This window comes from Phoxinus phoxinus (genome assembly GCF_949152265.1).
Source record: "Phoxinus phoxinus genome assembly, chromosome: 8".
Classification (NCBI taxonomy): Eukaryota; Metazoa; Chordata; class Actinopteri; order Cypriniformes; family Leuciscidae; genus Phoxinus; species Phoxinus phoxinus.
In genome coordinates this window covers 4,584,308-4,591,738 of record NC_136883.1, presented here as the reverse complement: position 1 = coordinate 4,591,738, position 7,431 = coordinate 4,584,308, and the positions used below count along the sequence as shown (strand labels likewise).

The 7,431-nt window shown below is 36.4% G+C and overlaps 1 long non-coding RNA gene across 1 annotated transcript; it reads right to left on the bottom strand.

Annotated features, from left to right (window-relative positions):
• Positions 1-3,635: 3,635 nt before the first annotated feature.
• Positions 3,636-7,375, bottom strand: LOC307003050. The gene is made up of 4 exons (XR_013798610.1): positions 7,251-7,375; positions 6,254-6,362; positions 5,532-5,653; positions 3,636-4,187 (listed from the first exon to the last, which is right to left on the bottom strand). It is a non-coding gene; the product is annotated as an uncharacterized lncRNA (long non-coding RNA).
• Positions 7,376-7,431: the final 56 nt, after the last annotated feature.

Here is a 7,431-nt window from a genome sequence, read left to right as displayed (position 1 = left end):
GCCATGTATTTGAAAATATATGTAATTAAACATTTGCATGGATGAAGTTGTAATTTAGTACATTAAAAATATTAACTTTAAACGTAATAAGACACTACGTGTAAAATGATATACTTTACATGTATGTTAGTCAACACATCAAAGTAAGTGTACTTCTTTAAAGCATGACAAAATATTATTAAAACATAATGATTTAAAATGCACTTTAAGGTAAAACTTAAAAAACTTATTTTACAATGTCCTTGTTACACATTACTGTATTAATATAATTTATGCATGATTATATGCAACTAACCCTAAACCACACCCTAACCCTATAGTAAGTATGTTTATTACTCAGTACTTATGTATAATAACACTGAAAGTAGGACACCTTAAAATAAAGTGTAAGCAAAAACTTTTTAAAACTGTACTTAAAGTTTAAGTACACTTAAGTGGCCTTTTATTTCATTAATATATTATTAAGTACTTTAAAAAAATCTACTTTCATGATTTGAAGTGTAGTGCACATTCAACACAATTGAGCGCACTTCTTTTTCTCAAAGGTTATGATGTGAGCAAACCCACCTGCATCTGAAGAGGGTGTCCAGGTGATGCGGAAGATCCCTCGCAGACACTCGCACATGGCTCACACACACCGAACACGCATCACACGCGGCGCTGTACGGTCAGGTCTCTGTGAGCAGATCGCCTCCAGCGAGCGTGAAGGGGACGCGGGCACTGACTCGGGACGCACACACAGGAGGGGGTCAGGGATCCAAACACAGAGTGTGGGTTCGGCCTTCTTTGTTGGGGGGGCATGTTGGTGTCAAAAGTGAACGAGAAAAAAAAAAGAGATGGATGGACAGAGGCCGAGGACAGGGAGACGGGGCAGAATGCTGCATTAGCTGGCACTGAGAGTCAGCAGTTTGCGGCCCCTGACTAAAGCTCCTGGCTTTTGTTCATCCGTGCGGCGGCTTTAGTCCCAGCCTTGTTACCGGGCTTAGTGAGAAACAGCCATCAGGGCTTCTGTCAGACAGAGCTCAACAGCTCCCACAATATAATTAAAAGAAAAACACATTCCCTCACACACAGTCACAAACAGGCCCGAACAGGCCTCTGCCAGCAGCCCTCAGCACATCACCAAAAAACGCGGGCAATTTTTACATAAAGTTAATGGCTTCCGTCAACTGTCGGTTACCATAAAATATCTTCTTTTGTCTTCAACAGAAGAAAGAAACTCAAACTTGATGGTGAGTAAATGATGACTGGATTTTTCATTTTTGGGTGAACCATCTAGCCTGGCTAACGCCAGACCCAATTCTCGTTGAGACTTGGGTCTGGGAACCACATGTTCATTTTCTCGTATTAGAGGCGTGGTTTACGAATGCGCCGGCGCCGTTTATTGGGTGCTAAGAATGTCTATCAAATGCGCCTGTACGTAGCTCATAGCCAATCGTTTCCATTATACCAGATGACGTATGTAGAGAAATGGTTTAACGCCAAACGCTGCTCTTTTTTCTAAATAAAATTGCGATCTAAACTACTTAGAACAATATCTAAGGCTGCATCAAAAGGTAGCTTCGCGTCTGCTGCCATGTTGACTCCATAGATATAAACAAACTGCTTAGTTGTGTCGCAAAGATGTCGTCATCGTCTTGCTGCTCCCTCCCCGTTCTGTGATTGGTTCCCTAAACGAGGCGAAAATCTGGTCCATGGTTTCCAGACTGCCTTTCAGCGAGAATAAAATCGCGCTGCGCAAAGGCAGTCTGGGGAAACCCAGGCTATGAACCATCGCTTTTTAGTATGTAATTTCATATTCACTTCTAATATGGTTAAAGTCTATACTGCCGAATGTACTGACAAGCATGGTGAACTGGAATATGTAATTTCTATTGAACTTGTATGTCATATATTTAAATATATTTGTACTTGCACATTTTGGTTGTAAGTTGCAATTACGTACATTTTAAATATATGAACCTTAAAATGTAACATCAAATAACTATAACACACTATAGGCAGGCTAATTCACATGCACTAGTACGTAAGTTAACATATCAAAATGTGTACTTCTTTAGCCTGCATGACAAAAGATAACACTGTAGGCTACTTTATATTAAAACTACAACTAAAACCGTACAAAGTTCACTTTTTAAAAGTGTGTTACAAATAGTTCTAATAACATAGTATTGTTATTAAACATCATGAGCGTGTAGGCCTAGTCTAGGTTAAGTAAACTACAGTCTCAAAAACGTTAAAAAAGCTGACGTCACAAACTACCTGGTAACCAATCAGGTCAACGTGTGATCTTCAACGAGTGGATCTCTGAGCTGGAGTGAGTGAGTGGAGGCGGGGCTAATTTGCATATTCATAAAACATCGTTTGCTAAATGAGGCAAGGGTGTAGAGTTACATTCACGCTATTTTAAGGCATGAATAATTATTTTTTCCAGGAGAAAACGTTTAAATATGTAATTTTGGTGATCAAAGATGAGTTTTAAGGGATACAATTATTGACTAGGGATTTTAAGATTTGAAGTACACTGCAAGTGCACATTCAATACAACTATATATGAATACATAATAATACAAAAATGCACATCTGGCACATTATGAACAAACAGCCCCCACTAAAACATGTTCTGAACTGAAGCGGCTTGAATAATTTTAATTTTTCACGCATTAGAACCGCAGAATCCAGACTCGTGTTTGTAAACACATTTATAATTCATGTTCAGAGAATACTGTTTTAAACATGCACGATTACCTCGTACAACAACTAAAAGCTACATTTCTGGAGTACAGGCCTCTCATTTAGACCTTTGTACATCTGCCTATACAAAATTAAATTGGCAAAAAATGTTTTTATCATTCTATTATGCTGAACTCAAAGCCTCCTAACTACACTAAACATACTTGATACACTGCTGTGCGGCCTTAAAAACAAGATCCCTTTTGAGTTTTGACCAGAATGCATGCTGTGAATTAATCCTGTATTAATCCTTTGACAAGTACGATCACAGCAAACATTCAGAAGTGTGTTTGTGCTGCCGCTGAGTAGAGAGCAGGTGTCATGTACAGGTATGAAACAGCTTCACAAGTCTTTTCACATACACAGTATCATTTTTTTTGTCACAATTCATAATATCACAAAAAAAACGGGGATACAAGTGTATAGTTTGTATATAAACGCTGATGTCTATGCAGAGGTGTAACGTCCAGGTTCATAAAGTAAAAGTCCTCCTCAGTATTTTGTTCCAATCACCTGGATTTGCTAATTAGCAGTTTTTCAGCCAGGAGATAGAACTAATTAGTGTAATCAGCTGACTGAGTTCATGGGTGGAATAAACATATGGCAGGACTTTTACTTTCTGACCCCTGGACTTAGTGTCTAGAAATTAAATAAAAGTAAATCATCTTTTGAAAGTAACTTGATGCTTCAAATAAAGATTACATAGTTGCACCAGTGACGACAAGTGATTTAAAAAAATGTGTCATTGATTCATTCATTAATTCAAGAGATTTGTTCAAAAACGCTGATTCATCCATTAATGAAAGTGAGTCATTGAATCATTCATTCAAACCGATTTAAAAAAAAAAGTATTCATTCTAATGAATTAAACATCTTGCAGCAATAAACATTTTGTCAAAACAGACAATGCAATAATTTATTTAACAGGACAATGTATTTACAGTGACAATGGCACATAGAGATACAAAAAGTGACATGTTCTTTACAAAACCCTATGCACAATAGTTGCTTTGAATTACAATATTATAAAAGATCATCCTCATATACAGGTGAAAATCGTGCAAAAGTTAATATATTATATAGACTCATTACATGCAAAGTGAGATATTTCAAGCCTTTATTTGTTATAATTTAGATAATTATGGCTTACAGCTTATGAAAACCCCAAATTTAAAATGAGAATATTGTGAAAAAGTTTTCATAAGCTGTAAGACATAATCATCAAAATTATAACAAATAAAGGCTTGAAATATCTCTCTTTGCATGTAATGAGTCTATATAATATATTAGTTTCACCTTTTAAGTTGAATTCCTGAAATAAATGAACTTTTGCACGATATAAAATTTTTTCTAGTTTCATCAATCAAATGTTTATCCTTAATACATATTTACTATAAGCAACAACTTCCATATCTTCATAAAAGCTGACTTTCTGTCCATTCTCACTGGGTGTCCTGAAATGAAAGATTAGAGAGGAGGTTGATTAATTATGAACAAGAAATAAATGAAAAATAATGAAGAAATATATCAAAACACATCCGACAAAAGTGTACATGTCGATTAGACTGCCAATTTAGATTAGAATCTCATGTAACGTCATTTTGAGGGTGTTACAAGCACATCACACCTCCACCCATCTTCCCATGGGTGCTACACACACCCACTCTCTCTATACACAAACACACACACACACGCTTGTTCTGTCGAGGCGACCCCAGCAGCAGAGTTGACTCTGCGAGGTTTGGGGAGATTCTCGGGATTGCTGTCTGCACCCTCGTCATCACACCGGCCCACTGACAGGACCGGGTGGTAATTAAAGTGCAAGAGGTTTCACACACACACACACACACACACACACACACACACACACACACACACACACACACACACACACACACACACACACGCACACACACACGAAGATACTGGAGATGTTGAAATGCTTGAGAACCCAAAAGCTGTAGATTGATTGTGTGTGTGTGTGTGTGTGTGTGTGTGTGCCCTTAAGTAAGACACTTAAACTCTGTTTACTCCGTAAGAATCGTTCCTGTAGTCAAATGTACTGTTAGTCACTTAAAAGTAATGTGTCAGCTACATGAATAATGTCAGCATGAAGTACATGCACACATTAAATCATAATCATAAACATGTCCATATTTATACACTACCCGTCAAAATATATTTTGAAAGAAGTCTCTTATGCTCTCCAAGGCTGTTTATTAGATCAAAAATACAGTAAAAGCACTAATATTGTGAAATATTATTACAATATCAAATAACTGTTTTCTATTTGACTTAAAAATATAACTTATTCCTGTGATCAAAGCTGAATATTCAGCATCATTACTCCAGTCGTCACAGTCACATGATCCTTCATAAATCAGTATAATATGATGATTTGCTACTCAAGAAACATTTCTGATTATTATAAATGTTGACCATCTCCCCCCCCCCCCACCTTTTTAACTTTCATAATAATCAGAAATGTTTCTTAAGCAGCAAATCATCATATTATACTGATTTATGAAGGATCATGTGACAGTGACGACTGGAGTAATGATGCTGAAAATTCATAATAATTATTCCACACTTTTGACTGGTAGTGTATGTGTAAATATATAGATCTACAATGATCTGGACCTGGAGTTGGAATTTATTTCCCAAATAATCCCATAGAAGTCACTTGTTGCTTTATTGAAGTGGGCCATGGGCACAGCAAAATAAAGTCCTCGTGGAGGTCCAAAAGTGTCAGTGATAAAATGTAGACAGACTCAAGAAGATCAAAACAGAGATGTTACCGCTGATTTAAAGAGGAGGGTGGTGTGTATAAACACAGGACGTCCTTGCAGTGACCCTCAGCGTCCACGGCAGTGTCCAGTCGAAGACACACCCTGGCAGAGCACGCACATCAGCTGGCCGGCTAGTGATCGGACGAAACATAAACAGGTTGGGTCCAGTTACTGACACACAATTATAGATTCTGTAGCTTTAATATGGACAGTTTATAATGATGGCCGATTGAACAATATGCATTATGCTTACATATTTATAAATCTGTGCAATACAGACTGGGAGTTCAAATAATTTTCATTTAGAATGTGAAAAATAATTATACTTTAGCATCAAATTTTACAAAAAGTGGCCTTTTATTTAATTCATATATCATCTGCGAGTAGTTTTTATTTATTTATTTGAACACCATACATGCAGATTTAATACAATTAAGCCCACTTCTTTTTCCACAAGGGTACTCTGACAAGAGTTTGGTCACATTAAATGGGGATGTAGAACATTAAAATAACCTACATTCAACAAAACAGTAAATATGTAAAAAAAAAAAAAAATTGTGTATATATATTATATATAATATATAATTATTATAATTTTTTTAATTGAACTTTTAACTATTCAGTTATCAAGTAGTAAAATCTCATCTAGAATTCCTTTGTATTGTTAATGGAATATTTAAGTAATAAAAATAAATAAAATGGATAAAAGTTAGGGCGGGACTTGATGTTACCATTAGGAATTGGTTGGTTCGTTGTGGCTTCCGATTGGTCGATGTCATGTGAGTGACAGGTTGCCCCGCCCTCGCGCGAGTAAACAACACCATCAGAGAAGCGATGTCACTGCAAGAGGGAAGAAAACTTATTTTGATTAAAGATTATGAGGAGACATGCATTGTGATGATGTGCATAGATAAATCATCGTCGATAATAAGTACTGCAATATTCAATAAAAAAACAAGAATTGTCTATTTTGATTCAACGCTATTATACCAGTCTAGGACTGGAGCTGCCAGATTTGTGGATTATACACTGCCCTCTGGTGTTAGCTAAAGTTATATGCCAATGCCAGACAAAAGAAGATTTTTTAAAACTCGAATGAACTGTATTTTTTCAAACATTAGTAAAAGAGGCAGAACTTTTTAGCGTTAATAACATACTGCCAATACTAACACGCAACATGAATTATGCATGTTGTATTATAAGCTTGTGAATAACAATTTTCGAGTGAAAACCAACAAGTGTCTAAATAAGGCCAGAATAAAAAGGCATTCTCTTCGGCGTTAGCGTGATTAATAATGGTAAGTTAATAATGGTCAGTGTAATAATTGTTTAATTATCTCACATCCCGTAACGTTATAGCCCGACCAAACGCGACTTTACATTCAATTTTCATTGTGAATGGATTAAAAAAAACCTGAAATAATGAGCAACATCCACCCACTGCTCTCAGATTAAATGAGATGAGCCATAACACTCATATAGTGGGTCTTATGTTATATAAATGTGTGAACCATTGTGTAATTTACATTAACGTTATTTACAATGTTTTAAGTTTGCATTTCTTTAAAAATAATTAAAACTTTCCAGTTTCTCGGTCAAATCGACCGGGCTGGACATATGATAGTCAATTATGAATGACCTTGGAGACTTTGTTACCCAGTGTTGGGATTAAAAAAAAAAAGCTTATATAAATAATCTCTTATTGTGTATTCATCAGAGAAAACTCACCGCCATCTTCAGCTCCTTCTTGCGCTCCACCTCCACAGACGAGACGATCACATCTTTTCCAACGGGAATCTGACAAGCCCCGCCCTTGATTCATCACTCTTTGCTATGGTTGGTCAAGCTCTGTGAACGACATCGTTACGGTCCAATCGCAAACTACACATAACTCATATTAACCAATCGT